Source organism: Herpailurus yagouaroundi, unplaced genomic scaffold (genome assembly GCF_014898765.1).
Source record: "Herpailurus yagouaroundi ecotype Mexico unplaced genomic scaffold, PumYag 160, whole genome shotgun sequence".
NCBI classification, from domain to species: Eukaryota; Metazoa; Chordata; class Mammalia; order Carnivora; family Felidae; genus Herpailurus; species Herpailurus yagouaroundi.
Window position 1 is genome coordinate 4,512,243 of NW_024412401.1, and position 16,459 is coordinate 4,528,701.

The 16,459-nt window shown below is 44.8% G+C and overlaps 1 pseudogene; it reads right to left on the reverse strand.

Annotated features, from left to right (window-relative positions):
• LOC121035164 (ferritin light chain-like) overlaps positions 1–15,782 on the reverse strand; it is a 45,161-nt pseudogene extending 29,379 nt beyond the window's left edge.
• Positions 15,783–16,459: the final 677 nt, after the last annotated feature.

A 16,459-nucleotide genomic window follows, 5' to 3' on the forward strand; every position in this document is an offset into this window, starting at 1 on the left:
TCTGGGCTGTAAAGGGAAAAAAGACATGAAAGCAGTTAGCCTAGGGTTTCTAACTAAATACGCTGTCAGTGAAATCTAACAGTTACTGAGGACGCACACAGCATAGTCCAAATCAGAGGTTGGCTGTTTTATAGCTGGGCGACTTTTGATTAATCTACATCTCTTAGCCCCTTTTCCCCCCTAATGAATAAAACGGAACAAATATTACCCTGACTTACAGGGTCATTTTGAAGACTACATTCAGGCATAATACAGTGCTTGAAAGTGTAGTGGGTCAAAACAAATGGTCACTATGGTCGTCAGCATTATCATCATCATCATCATCATCATCAAGGATTTCAAAGCCTGGTTGAAAGGATAAGACAATAAGAGTTGCTATTTAGAAGGAAATATGTTCATACTGAACAACGTTTTCTCAAAAGGAGAATGAGAAAGCTGGCTCTGGTCCATACCTTCGACTGTTGGGGCAAGCTACCTAATTTCCCTGAGCCTCGATTTTGGCATAGGTAAAATGGGGCTAATAATGTGTCAGCTTCCCAGAATACTGTGTTAATGGCATAGATGAAATAAACCTGTTACCTTAGCATATGGAATTACAAGGTAGTAAGAGGGGTAACTTGTAACACCCCTAGTCAAGATTTTGCCAACTTTGACTGCCGTCTCAATGGTGTGCGGTCCAGAACCAACATTTTAAAGATCTCTTTCAGTTTCCCAAAGCAATTTCTTGATTCATTTTCCTCTGTAATGTCCCCCCTTGGAAGAAATAGACTTGCATGTGTTAGCCAGAGAAGGTGTGTGAATAGGGATTGGGGGAACAATAATGGTACAATATGCTGTGCTCACATGTAGGCATGTTATGCTTCTAGTGAAATTAAGGCTGCCCTGAGAATTCCCAGCTCTGAGCTTTGCCTGGGGAAAGGAGGGGCCCATTCTGCAGCTCTTGTCACTAAAGATACAGCAATAAGCCCTTATTTGGGAAAGTTTACTTTGAGGGGGGATGTTTTAAATTTTATTTAATAATTTCTCTTAGGACGAACAGACAACAAATTGATATCAACCTCAGTTGGTTCAACAACTACTTAGTGAGTGACTATTATACAGAAGACCGTGGGCTCAAAAACCCCATCTCTTTAAGACTTATCTTTACATCAATTTCTGCTAGACTTAATCAGGTAGAACGCCACCAGGCTCATGGCCACCCTTAGAGGGGTTAACATCTGAATTCCTCGTAGGAGTAGCTGTGTGTGCCGGTGGGAATGAGGCCCTGTTCTCCTGAGTCTATTCTCCTAAGTTCGTGTTCTGGGCAAAGAGGAAAGGGGGCAGAGGAGCCCCCAGGCATGGGGTACAGACAGCAAAAGCCATTGCATGGAACTCTGGTTCCACGGCTGGTGAGCGGGTGGGTGGCGGATGGAGGGGTGAAGATGTGGTGGGCCAACAAAATGATGTGAGCCCGACGGGGCTGTCAGATAAATCGGCTGTTCCTGAGTTCCTCTTGTGGGCTAGGTTCTAGTCATTTCTGATGTTGTCCTTTTCTTAAGAAAAATGCCTTAGGCTTTCCTGGTGACTTCTGCAGCAAGTTTTGGACAATCAGATAGCGAACCTTTTTGTGAGGTGCAAGAAGAAGCCAGTGGAAGAGGGAATCCAAGCCCCCTTGAATATGCTCCAAGTGCCTGTTTCGGTGGGCTTCTGATAGGAGGCTACAGCTCGCGCTGGTTTGGCAATAGGATGGCATCAACAAGACAGATCGTATGACCAGGGTGTTGAAGAAAAAGACTGAAGTAGGTCCTCTTCTGCAGGCAGCTAGGAAACTCCAAACACACACATGGGACAGGTTAGTGTGCGTGTTGGCCAAATATGAAGATGGAAAGAAAGAATGATGATCAAAACACCCACCCACCCTTTTGGTGGCCTTACTTGGCCGTGGCAAAGGCAGCTTACGACAAATTAGATAGAGACTCTGAGAAACCAGCGCTGCATGGAGGTGGTTTCCAGGTTAAAAAAAAAAAAAAAATCTTACTAATCCCTGCTTTGCAAAACATCAACGAGTACGTGTAATACTAGCAAGACCTGAGCGTTCAATAAATCAGAAAACAATGGAGGCATTGTCTGACCTCGCCAAACGGTCCTTAGCTCCACAACGCCGAACACTCTCGTCTGTGTGCAGCCAAAACTCAGCCCAATCTTATCGAACTAAACTGATTTATGAGAGGAAAAACCAAAAAAGGGAAGCAGCAAAATAATGATATTAATTCTAATAATGCATTGACTAGGGTGCATATAAATCACTGTCCCCACTCAGATTGATTTCATAAGGGTAAGAACTCCATGTGAAAGCCCATCTCCAGCCGCCCAGGGCCTCCTCTTGCAGATAGATAGAGCTGAGGAGAAAGGGTGGGGGGTCTGCTGGAAGTTCACAGGAATTTTGCCTGAGAAAGGCCTGTGGGATCAACCCCAGAGGTACCGATGTAATTGGCCACACACACAAATGCTGCCGCATCCGAACATTTTTGGCAACACATGAAAGCCTCGTTCCTAGAGGCCACTTGAGTGTCCAAATAAAAGGGGATTTTTGTTAGTGAAAACTGGAAAGAATAACCCATCCTAGGATCAGGCTAATAGGGCCTGGCCTGTTAAAATGTAACACAGGGCTGGCCAGAGTTTGAAGTGTTGTTGGCAAGGATTTGGAGCAGCCTCGAGGAGAGCCAAGAGTGGCTTGCAAGGAAAACTCCTCTGCTGGTGAGGGAAGCTTTCCGTGGCCCAGAGAGCCCCCGTGGCCCGCCTCGAGGGCAAGAGCTTCTTCTGGGGCAGGGATCGTCCATGCATGCAGAGGGCCGACAGCCCGGGGGGGGGGGTTCTGCCTCCCCCCGCACCCCAGACTCCCCTGCTGAGTTTCCCATTCCGCCCACCAGCAGGCTGTGATTCTGGGCTAGTGAGGTTCTGTGGCTGACCTTGGGGGCCCACTTGTGCTCATAGCCTGGGAACAGCAATTGCTCTCCGTGACTTTGCAGGGTGTTGACAGCTGTGGGCTGAGGGATCTGGGGAAGGGAAGCAGAGAAAGTGATGTTGCAGAAATAGGCCACAGAGGCCTTGTCTTATCACCAAGGGCCCCCAGCTGAAGAAAGTTCTATTGCTGCTTGCTTCACAAAGGAAATGCCTTCTTTTACTGCAGGCCAATCTTGGCCTTTGTGTGGTGCAGAGGCTCCGAGGCTCTGCATCTAGGGTTGCCAGATAAAATATGGGGTGCCCAATTTAATTTGAATTTTTGATAAACAAACAGTAGCATTTATGCCCCGAATTTAAGTATATATGTCCCGAATATTGTATGGTACATAACTATACTAAAACAATTATGTGTCGTTTTTTGTGAAATTCAAATTCAACTGAGCATCCTGTATTTTTATATGTTGTGTTAAGGAGAATTCTTAACGGTGCCCCAGTGACCCTCACTTTTGTATAACCTCCTCCCCAAGAGTGTGGGAGAAAATCAGGGGCCGTGAAGAACACAGCTCCTGTGACTGATCTACATTACATGGCAGAAAGGAATTTTTGCAAATGTGATTAAGGTTGCTGATCAGTTGACTTTGAGTTAATCAAATAGAAGGTGATGTGGGCAGCTGCGCCTGACTGCACGAGCTCTTGAAATCAGCAGCTAGAGGCTGGAGACATAAGAAGTCCAAGATTCGAAGCAGTCGCGAATTCTCCTGTTGGCCCTGAAGGAGAAGGAACATGGCTGTGTGGCAGAGAAAGCCTCGTGGCAGGGAATAGTGGCTAGTCTCCAGGAGCCAAGAACTGCGCCCCAGTTAGTGGCTGGCGAGAAAACAGGGACCTCGGCCCTGTGCCACGATGAACTGAATTCTGCCAATCCCCTGCAAGGACTGGGGGGAGGACCCCAAGCCTCAGGAGAGATGGCACCTCTCCTGGCCACCCTGATGGTCACTGCGCGCGGCCTGAGCAGAGAACCCATCCGTACCGTGCCAGACTCCTCACCCTAGAAACCGTGAGAGAAGAATTTGTGTTGTTTTAAGCTGCCAGCTTTGTGTAACGTGTTCGGTGGCAATAGTAAGCAAATTCATTTGCTAAATCTGGCAGCTCCTTCTGTGTCCTGTGGTGTCTAAGTCAGACCTATGCAGGTTCCTGGTGTAGGCAGAAAGGAGAGAAGATGAAGGGACAAGAGAGACCAGCGTACGTTGGACTTCTTGTTAGAAACCACAACAGAAAAAGAGCGAGGGGAGGAAGACAGATCATGTATTATCTGATTTGGCACCTGTGTCTTAGCAGGAAGGCATGACCTGGCCTCCTGGACCCCAGAGCACCAAAGTCTTGGTTTAGAACTATAGATACATCCACACGCACACCCCTGTGTGTCTTCCTTCCCTGGGAGGAGTTTGGGGGACAAGCTTGTCACTTGTCTCAGAGACAGATTCAGTTGGTAGTTCTGCAAGAAAACCTGTAGTGACAGCCAGAGCACATTACTGACCCAAAGTTACAGAAACACATGCACTCCGTGGAAGGATAAACACGTGCACGCGTGCGTGTGTGTGTGTGTGTGTGTGTGTGTGTGTGTGTCTCGGGGTGGACTTTCCCTGGGCATTGATTCAGCTTTCTTTCAGGTCATGTAAATGAGCCCTCATGGTCTAAAAGAAACTTGGATATCTTTTTTAAAAAGGTCAGAAGACCTGGCTTTATGTTTCAATTCTCCGAATGTTCTTTTGCTTATGGATTCCCCTAAATTCTCTTTCCAACAGTTTCTTCTGCCCCTCTGGCCTCATGCTGCCCTTGAAAGTGGCCAGAGGAAACTCTTAGGTGTCAGCCAGTCAGCATGGAGAGATTCTCTTTCATCCCCCTGAGTGTCTGGAGATGTGAGTTTAATGAGAGGCATCGACCTTTGAATTATACAAATGGACCTCTTTAGCAATCACTTCCCTCCCCAGTCCATACCCACCCTCAGCTTTTAATCTTCTCAATTATATTTCCTTTTCATTGATTACTACTTTGCTAACTTTCAGATTGAGCAGGCAGTAAAACCTCAGCCACACAGGTAATGCAATTGCTCTTCGAGCCTGACGCCGGCATCTCACCTCCTGAGGGGGCCCCCGGGCCTCCCTCCCACCCTACTGAGTCTTGGCAAGTACACTAGTCTTCGATCAACTTTCAAGATGGCCCCTTCCATCCAGAGATCTGTGCAATCCTGATTATGAAGATGGGATTTCAGCTTTGAGCTTTAAATAGCACAGATGAGGGGGGTTTGCATGCTGCCAGAGTGTGGGAAGGATGCTCACAGAGGTTGGCTATTTCCCACTGGGCCTGGGAATGGGCAGGTGATAGGCCGGGGAGCAGGGAGCTGTGGGTTCTGTTTCCCACCTCTGCTCTGACTTTTTGAGTCTGACCTTTGTTGAACCACTTAACTTTCTGTGCTCTCCTTTCGGTGCCATCTGTAAGGGGGAGACAATGACACTTGTCTGTGAAAATGCTTTGAGGGATGTTGGCATAAAAGACGCAATGTAAAAGCAAGTGATGGGCAATGTTTCCCATAAAGAGCCCCTTGTTTGCATCTGCAAGAGGCCCCATTTGAGGGCTAGGAAGAAAAATTGAGACATTTCCTTGATACGGAGGCCAGGCAGAGGACATGGCTCCCGACCAGTTAGAAATCCTTTCTGTGGCTGGGGGTTCCTGAGAAGCTGCCGGATGGGAGCCCCGTGAGGTGCATGCTGGGAACTGGCCACAGAACAAACAGATCTGAGGTCTCCGCACCAGGAGGACCCAGTGCCATATCAGGATTAGCCAAGGGACCTGGCGAGCAGTAAGGGGGGCTGACTCCCTGTGATTTACGGGCATTGACGCAGGGACCTGGCGGGGGACGGGGGAAGGCAGAGAACTTTGGGGACATTTTCAAAACTGGAGGTCGTTCAGAGGAAATTACTCAATAAAAACCAGGTTTCTCTAACTGAATAGATCAATTTACAGCTCATAAGGTGGAAAAAGTCTGAGACTTCAAGATTCTGGCTGGGCGGGTCTCCTAAGGTTTCCTCCCTTGGCAGGGCAGCTGTGGCTTTGGCTTTCTCACACCGGGCACCCCTTCTGTACCTTGAAGGGCCAGCATTTGTTTCTCTCTTTCTCTGCCACTTAATTTTTTCTGCTTGAGATTCTTCTCCTCCTCCTCTCTCTTCCCCTTAAAAGCCTCCCGCTTTCATTCTTCACCTCCCTACAGACCTATTAGAGAAGTCCCTACCATTTTGTTTTCCTGATAATATAAATTCTTTTTCCACGATTCCTCCTCTCAGCTGCCTCCCCTCCCCACAGCTAGTCTCGAGTCCCTCTTCTCTCTGTTTTTCCATCAGGTCCCCAAAGCCGTTGCCTTTCTCCTCCAGCTGCCTGTGGTCTGTTTGGCTGCGCACCTCTCAACCTCTCTATTTCTCCCTCTCTGCCTTTTATCATCCCAGCCCTTCTCTTTGGTTGCTCGCTTGGCTTTTCTCAGTTGCTACTGCAGTAATTCATCACGAGCATCCAGCAGCGCCATCATCTATCGACTGAGCTTCTGTAAGTTGCACCGAAGCAACAGCGTTCTCAGGGAGGCAGGGTGGTAGGAAGATGGGCGGGGCACAGATGGAATTGTATTGCAACTCCATCATCCACCTGTCATCATTCGTTTCTGTACCCATAACCCATATATCTGTCCATCCACCCATGCATCCATCCAAGCCTTCACTCATTTAACCATTCATTGATTTCATTTATTCAACAAACTGCACCATATGCCAGGCAAAGGGCTAGACACTTGATCGAGAGTGATGATCAAATACAGACACAGGCCTTGACTTCAGTAAAGGCTAAGGAGTTGGGACCAAGACACTCTCTCATCAGAACTTGACTTATTTAGGAATGGAGAATTAAGCTGAGATCTGGGGGCTGAGAGGGAAGAACATGCAGGTTGGGCGGGGGGAAGGCAGGTTTTGAGAAATCCTGCCCTTCCTCATCCCTACTAAATCCTCTCCTAAATGCTGGCCAAGGGCATTAGTTCTTCTAGCAGAAGTCAAGGCTGTTAGGCCACAGAGCTCAAGTTCAGCACATCGGATGACCTGGTAATGGTGACTTGAATATATTTAGACTAAGTGGCAAATAATAGACATCAGTCCTTCCCTGGGAACAAGCTTCATTAGGAGATAGAAGGTCATGGCATTTCAACACCCAAAGGTGGGAGAGCATAGGGAAGAGCATTCTTTCTCGTATGTGGCTTTGGCCCTACGATGACGTGGTCACTCCACATGGTGCCAGGGGTAGATTCTGAGGGCTCAGGTGACAGCACGTGTTTCCTCCCCAGCCTGCTCTTTCAAGTGTCAGTTGGCTAGCCTGACAAGCTGCTCCTTCTTCCTTTGGAGCCTCGGTGCTTCCATAAGCTTTGGAGACCAGGCAGTTCTAGAAGTCCAGAACTACCCCCCCCTCCCACCCCCACTTCTCACTGGCACTGGTCACAAATTCAAAGCGGCCATTGGGTTTCATGGCTTGATGGCCTTGTAATTGTTATTGGAACTCACTGTGGATGGATTTACGGTAATGAACTCACCTAATAGCGAACCCGTCATGGGCCTTTTTGCAGACAGGATCTTTCCTGAGTGAAGATATTAGAAAACCATTCTGCAAAGGAAAAGCAATACTGACTGGTGACTTCAAGTTTAGGAAAAACACCACTGTTCGGGTTTTTCTGTTGGCATCTAACTTTAAACACTTCATTGGCCAGTTGCTAACCAACATGGTTTTTGGCCAGAGCTCTGTTTATGTTGGCACCAAATGTATGTATCACAAGCAGTTTGTGTGTTTCTGGGCATGTGTATATGTGTGTATGAGTCTGTATATGTTACAAACTCCAAAACTTTTGAACACAAGGTTTTGTACTCTTTTTGCAGATTCTTCTGGCCAGGAAAACAGGCAACTGGCAGGCGGGGCATCCGTGTGCATTAATGACTTGCTTTCAGGCCACCCCACCCCATCGCAGCCACCCTCTGGCTTGGCCTGGCCTGGCACTGAGCTCTCTTGGCCTCCCTGGACCCCTGTCCTACTGAGTTATGAATGAGTGAGGCGGCCCCTGCCCAGTAAAAGAGGCTCCGGGGACAGTGGGTGCTTTCTGGGTCACCTCAGTCTGCAGGACCAGGGGGCAAATCATCAGGAATGCTTGGGACCAGGAATTTACTCCTCGCTGGGGCCAGAAAGCCTCCATGTTTTGTGGCTTGGCATTAAGCAAACAACTGCTTTTTTGTTCTCTCCTCAAATTATTTGTCCAAACAAAAGGCAACTGTCATGGGGAGAAAAGTACAATTTTTCCAGCGTTTGCCCCTTCCCGCGCCCCGTCTCACAGCACGCTCTCTGACTCTGTGCGTTTCCACAGCCCAGTGTCGGATTTCCAGCCCACAGAAAGGCAGGGTTTGCTGCTTCTAAATGTGAAATCCACCTTCCGCCTCTCTCAGGCCTGCTGACCCAATGCAGCACCAGAGCTAAGGGCAAATTTTACAGCTGGCATCTCTCCTCTCCAAAATCCCAAAAGGTTTCCCAAGTCCGTAAATCATGAATCCAGAAACATTCCCTGGGAGAATGGAAGTTTGGATAAATAGTGAGTCCTAGAAGAAAGCAGTCTGTTTCCTTTCCAACTCCCGTTTCTTCTGAAAGTTTAGCAGTTAGATCTTCTGCCTAACAGAGGATTGTTATTTAATTGCAAGGCATCCTCGTGGTGATGAAGCGAAAAGACCTGGCTTATCACTTTGTATCTCATTAGAATATGGTAAAATATGCTAAACAATCTAACTAAATGATACGGAATTTAATCTTCTTCCCAGGCTTGTTGGGATTAGGCTGTGTCCTTATCTACCCAGCCCACTCCTGATTCTCCTTCAAGACTTGGGGCAAATGTCACCTTTCTGGTGGGGACGTCTCGTGCCCCCTGACCTAGAGCCGCCCTCACCGACCTCTGCAGAATTAGGGCCACCTCATCTGTGCTCCCCTAATTCTCCCAGCACTGGCACAGTGCAATGTTTACACTTTTGTTCCAAAATAATTTTAGATTTACAGAAAAGTTGCAAAAAAAGTATAAAGAATTCCTGTACACCAGAATTGCTCAATCTTTTCCTCATCACTCTCCAAGTGCCTTTTTAGATATTTTTTTTCCCTGATTGCTTTCTGACTTGAAATTTTAATACCACAGATAATGTATACCTTTTTATGGACTCTAAGTATATCTGAACTTCATGTGGAAAAAGAGTAAGATATTTTGGCCTCCAAGAACAGTTTTTATTTCTTTTTTTTTTTTTAAGTTTATTTATGTATTTTGAGAGAGACAGAGAGAGCATGAGCAGGGAAGGGGCAGAGAGAGTGGGAGAGAGAGAATCCCAAGCAGGCTTCACGTTGTCAGCACAGAGCCCGACATGGGGCTTGAACCCACAAAACTGCAAGATCATGACCTGAGCCGAAATCAAGAGTCAGACACTTAATCGGCTGAGCCACCTACATGCACCAATAATTTTTATTTCTTTTAGTGCAATATTGCTTTGTGCAGAATACATGTTAATAGAGCCTGTTTGAGAGTAAGTCGCAGTCATGGTGCTTCTTTACCCCTAAATATTTTAGAAAGCATTTCCCATAAGTAAAAACTTCTTCTTTGCCTTTTAACAAATTTTTTAAAAAACACTTCCATCTCTTCCACATAGCTATAAGTTTTTCAAGGTCAGGAACCTGTGTCTCAGCCATCTTTGGAGACTGAGTACCAGAATGGGGCCTGGCATGTTGAAGGAGCGATTATAAAATAATACATTTCATTAAGATATAGCATATGTCATGCATTTTCATATAATTTATATACGCTAACAAGTATGAAAAAAGTTTCTTTAAATATAACATATATAAGATATAGCATGTTATACACAATAACACAAAAATACATTCTTACTTACAAATGAATGGAAATCTTAGGGTCCATAGTATTGATTTCAATCACAAAGTATTCTATAGTTTCAGAAGCTGGAAGAAACTGGGCTGAAAATTCACAGACTTTGGAATCTGCCTCAAGCCCAGTGAATAAAACAAGAAACCACTCACCTGATGTCAGTTTCATAGAACAAGAAGGAAACTCTGAGTTGGTAGAAATTGGCAGCCACCATTTCAGTCTCAGCATTTACGCTGCTCTTTGGGAGGCAGTATAATTCAGTAACTCAAACACTTTCTTGCTCTCTTGCAGTCACTCTCAAATATTTATTGGCAACTTTGCATTTGATAAAAATATACTGGAATTGGAGGCTCTTGAATCCTAGTTTTTATTTTCTATGTACTCAAACAAGTTATCTAACCCATATTTGCCTTGGTTTCAAGGGATACAGGAGGGCTGATGCATAGGGGCACTTGTACCCCAATGTTTATAGCAGCACTTTCAACAATAGCCAAATTATGGAAAGAACCTAAATGTCCATCAACTGATGAATGGATAAAAAAAATTGTGGTTTATATATAAAATGGAATACTACTTGGCAATGAGAAAGAATGAAATATGGCCTTTCATAGCAACGTGGATGGAACTGGAGAGTGTTATGCTGAGTGAAATAAGTCATACAGAGAAAGATACCATATGTTTTCACTCTTATGCAGATCCTGAGAAACTTAACAGAAGACCATGGGGGAGGGGAAAGAAAAAAAAAGTTAGGGAGGGAGGGAGCCAAACCATAAGAGACTCTTAAAAACTGAGAACAAACTGAGGGTTGATGGGGGGTGGGAGGGAGGGGAGAGTGGGTGATGGGCATTGAGGAGGGCACCTGCTGGGATGAGCACTGGGTGTTGTCTGGAAACCAATTTGCCAATAAATTTCATATTAAAAAAATATTTGCCTTGGTTTCCTTGATTGCAATATGACTATTAACACATTGTGCCCTGTTCTGCTCCCAAGTCACTGGTTAATACGGTACTGAAAGAAAGTACTCACAATACATACATCTGACACATGTTTTGTTTCCAGAATACACAGAGAGCTTTTACGACTCAATAATAAGACAGATAACCTAATTAACAAAAACTTTAGCCGACACTTCACGAAAGTTTTTAAAAAGTAGCCTATAAGCCCATTAAAAGATACTAAACATCATTAGCTATCAGGGAATGAAAATTTAAACCACAATGAAATACTACCATACACCTGTTAGAATAGCTAAAATTACAAACATCGACAATACCAAATGTTGGTAAGGATATGCAGCAACTGAAACTCTCGTCTATTTTTTGTGAGAATGTGAGACGGTGCAACCACTTTGAAAAAACAGTTTGTCAGTTTCTTCTAAATTGAAATATACACTAATTAGGGGGCGCCTGGGTGGCTCAGATGGTTAAGCGTCTGACTTCAGCTCAGGTCATGATCTCATAATTCGTGGGTTTGAGCCCCGCGTCAGGCTCTGTGCTGATAGCTTGGACCCTGGCACCTGCTTCAGAATCTGTGTCTCCTCCTCTCTCTGTTCCTCCCCCACTTGTGCTCTGCCTCTCTCTCTCAAAAATAAACATTAAAAAAAATCTAAAAAATAAACATGTGCTAATTGTGTGTCCCAGAAATTGCACTGCTAGGTGTTTACTCACAAGAAATAAAAACATTTGTCCACACAAAGACTTCACGAGAATGCTTATGGCCGCTTTATTCATGAGAACCTAAACCTGGAAACAATCCAGATATTTATTAATGGATAAAGAGGAATTGGAGTATGTTCGTACAATGGCATACTGCTCGTTAATAAAAAAGGAGCAAACAGCTGATACCACTGGTCCATATGACAGAATGGAAGACTCTCAAAAGCATTACACTGCGTAAAAAAATCCAGACACAAAAGAGATCATCCTGCCTGATTCTACTTATATAAAAGTCTAGAAACTGTAAATCCAATCAGTAATGACAGAATCCGTGGTTGCCTGAGGGCTATGTTCTGGAGAAGGGACACGGGATTGGTGCAGAGGGGCACAAGAAAGCATTCTGGTTCGGTGGAAATGTTCCTTATCTTGACAGTGCTCTACTTTTTCGGGTGTGTAAGTTATCACAAGTCATTCAACTCTATGCTAAAGTGGGTACATTTTATGTATTGTATGTTAATTATACCTCAGTGAGTTGAGTTTTAGAAAGCATATGCTCAATGTGAGTATTGAGAGCAAACCTTCATCCTCGAACTCTAGAACTCTCCATTGTGCTTCTTCCATCAGGGCTTGGCACAGGCACCAGAGAGCACTCCCGTTGGGTTCATTCATCAGAAGACCTAGTGGCAGAATTGCTGGTGTTGTGGCCTGAATCAGCTTCTCCTGCTTGGGCCTCACTTGAAGCTTGTAACCTTCTGCATTGCTCAGCAACAGGGGCAGAGGAGTACATCCATATCTGGCATATGTTGCCTTCAAACTCCAAAAAGGGCCAAGCCAAAGATGTATCACTTATTCTTAGTGGTGAGGTATGCATGGTACAGTGAATTTTCTTTCACTTTGGAAGAAACATTCTGATACTATACAGATACCTGAACTTCTAGAAATGTCTCTAAGATCCCTGAATTTCCAATGCATGTATCTCCCGAACTCTGACACACATAGGTTTTATAGGGTGTCTAGGATATCTGTTTCTGCTTGCTCACTTGGTCTTTTAGCATTATGTCATCTAAACTATAGTCCAAAATTCTGTTCTGTGGGCTGTTATTAAGAGGATCAAAAATCCCTCTGATCTACAACAGATTGCAGGTTGCCAGAGGTGGGAGGTAGAGGGTAGGCCAAGTGGATGAAGGAAGTCAAAAGTTACCAACTTCCAGTTATAAAATAAATACATTCTAGGGATGTGATGTACACTGTGGCTATAACTAATAATACTCTATTGCATAGTTGAAATTTGCTAAGAGAGTAAATCTTAAAAAAAGTTCTGACCATAAGAAAAAAATTATGTAATTATGTATGGTGACTCACGTTAACTAGACTCATCGTGGTGATCCTTTTGCAATATATACAAATATCAAATTATTGTGTTACACACCTGAAACTAATATAACATTATATGTCAGTTATACCTCTGTAAAAAAAAAGTTAAACATTAAAAAAAATCCCCCTGATCTAAATTATGGCATAAAGCAAAAGAATTAAGCAGTTCTGAAGATTGGCATGGTGAATATGTATTGTTATTCCTGCCCAGTAAAAGAAAACTTCTTCTAGTAGAGAAAATGTATTTACCAGATCAATAGCCATCCAGCAGACCCACAAGGTGAGGAGACGACATTTAGAATAGCGGCTTGAATTGTAGTCATCACTTAACAACACTTAAAATAATACCCCATAATTTTCTATCCATCTTTTGCAGAGCCAAACAGGCCAGTTAGAGATGTGGTAGGGATCACCATCTTTGAGACTTTAAATTCTTTGTTGGTGGACTACCTGTGCTATAGAGAGGAGTGCTTCACTCTCTATCTGATTCTAAAAGCCCTCACTCTGCAAGTTAAGGGGCTACTGTGGTTGTTCTACCAGTTGCTGAGTATATCTACTCAAACTACATTTTCAGGAACTGTGGAAATAACAGAAGAACATACTCATGGATGTAATGGGGCCGCTGAGAGATTCACCTATTTGTTCCTTTTGTTCAATGGACTCCCATAAACATCCATTTTTACCTATGGATCATGATGGTTTTCTGAAATACTAATGATTTGCAGTATTTCAGAATCAATGTCCAATTATTCCTAAAAGGTCCAGATATTTCTCTCTTTCTAGTGTGAAATCATCTGTAGCTTGCTTTCCGGTCTGCCACAATGCTTGCCACTCTGATTTGTTTCTTAGATCTGTTATGCTCACTTTGACTATCCCCTGTTGACTCTTGAGTTCATGATCCTGTGCTTTAATCCCTTGATCAACCCTTGTCAGGGCCAAGGCCCAGGAGAAAATAGAACTGACCTATATCGAGAGAATAAATGTCTTTTAAAGCAGAAGATTTCACCTCCATATCCCAAATCAGCCAAACTTTCCTGGAGTAATTCTGTAAGTTCCCTGCCCATATGGAGACTAAGCTATTCAGCAAAAAGATACCAGGACTAACTGTTCTGGGATGAAAACTTTTGTTCAAGCCTTTAGGCAAGACCAAGGCAACTGCTCTCCAAGGGAATGTCCCCTGTTCACAAATGTCTCTCTCTAAACTTCTTTACGACCTGGTAGCCCAGAGTCCTTCATCTCTGTGCCTGAGTTGTGAGCTCTTCTGGTCTTGAATCTTGTCCCCATCTCAATACCCCTTCCTGCTTAGCCCAGCTGAGCACTAATAGCCTCCAATATCATAGGTGGATTTTCATGGTGACTGTAATGATTTTAAAATATATCCAAAAATTCTTTGACAATTCTCCCCTTAGAAGGTGGAGCCTAATTCTTGTCCCCTTGAGCGTGGGCCCAAATGAGTAGCTACTTTTTGAAAAATTTTCTTTAAAGGTTATTTATTTATTTTTGAGAGAAAGGCAGAGAGAGTGAGTGGGGGAGGGGCAGAGAGAGAGGAGAGAGATAATGTCAAGCAGGCTCCACGCTGTCAGTGCTGACACACAATGTGGAGCTCAGCTCACAAACTGTGAGATCATGACCTGAGCCGAAATCAAGAGTCGGACACTTAACCGACTGAGCCACCCAGATGCCCCTGACTGATCAACTACTTTCTAAAAAGAAATCAAGTGTGGTGGAAGTGGTGGTCTGTGACCTCCAAAATTAGATCATAAGAAGCATTGTGGGGACTGTTCACTCTAAAAGAGTCAGGCACCATGTTGTGAGGACATTTAAGCAGCTCAAAGAGAAGCTCATATGAAAGAGAACTGAGGTCTTCTACCAACAACCAGCACCATGTGAGTGAACTATCTTGGATGTGAATCCTTCAGGGTTAGTAAAGCCTTCAGATGATTGCAATCCCAGCCAAAATCTTAACTACATGTATCACTAGAAATATTGAGCGAAGCTATTCCAAATTCCTGACCCACACAAACAATATGAGATGATACATGTGTATTGCTGATTTAAGCCACCTATGCTTTGGGTTAATTTGGATTTTGTTGTTGTTGTTGTTTATTTTTTTTTGTTTTGTTTTTGTTTTGTTTTGTTTTGTTTTTGACCACAAAAAGCTTCATTTGTTTACATTCGTTCTAAGGCTTGGGAAAGGGCTCCCGGGTGGTTAAAAATCTTTCTAGTGGCTGCAGGGAGAGGGTCAGGCACAAGTCCTGGCACCAGGGTTACCAGAAGGGTCCTCCAAAGGCTTCTGGGTCTAATAGGCCCCCAGTCATGCTTGAGGGTGAGCCTTTTGAAGAGATACTCACCCATCCCAGCCTGGGAGCAAGCCAGCTTGCAGAGGCTAGTCAGGTGGTTGTCCATCTTCTTGATGGGCACCTTTTCAACTAGGAAGTGGTTCTCCAGGAAGTCACAGGTATGATCTCCATGGGCAGAACTCAGGGCACACAGATCTGAAAGGGGCTGGTTCAGGTTTTTCTCCAGAATCAGGACAGCTTCCATAGCTTCCAGGGTTTTATCCCACGCATCTTGGGATGGCTTCTGCATGTTCTGGAAGAGGACACAGCCTCTGTGTTGGTTGTGCATCTTCAAGAGATGCTCAGTGCCCTTGAGCTTCTCTACAGCCAACTAGTGGAAGAAGTGGCCCACATCCTCCAAAGCCCCATGCCGTGATCGAAATAGAAGCCCAGAGAAAGGTAGGTGTAGGACACCCATAGAAACATGTTGACCGCTGAAGGCAGCCTCCACCTGGTGGAATCATTCTGACAAATCTGGGAGCTCATGATTGATCGGCAATAAGGAGCTAAGCTCAAAATAAGGTGTTAGCTGCTCCTGGAGGGAGTGGGCGGCTGAGAAAATGGCTCTGAAGGTTGTGACTGGAAAAAAGGTTGGAGGGTGGTCAGAGGCTGATAGAAGGGGCTTCCCTGTTCTGTTCTGTCCAAACACTGTTGAAGCAAAGGACAGATCCGCGGACTGATGGACACTCTTGGTTTTGGGCTAATTTGTCATACAGCAACAGATAACTAATACAGTGACTTAGCAACGACCTCTTTTGCTGTCCATGCTATTACTCATGCCCATCATGGGAATTATGAGCCAGATGAGAGGGAATAATTTGTGATAGATCAGTGGGGAAGGTATTTTGGGAAATGTGACCATTGCTTATACCATACCTCCTCATAAACTGTGACAGCCCCACTGTATAATCTGCCTGTGGATATCACTAGATTTGTAGGGGCATTTACATTTTTTTTTTCAACGTTTATTTATTTTTGGGACAGAGAGAGACAGAGCATGAACGGGGGAGGGGCAGAGAGAGAGGGAGACACAGAATCGGAAACAGGCTCCAGGCCCTGAGCCATCAGCCCAGAGCCTGACGCGGGGCTCGAACTCAGGGACCGCGAGATCGTGACCTGGCTGAAGTCGGATGCTTAACCGACTGCGCCACCCAGGCGCCCCA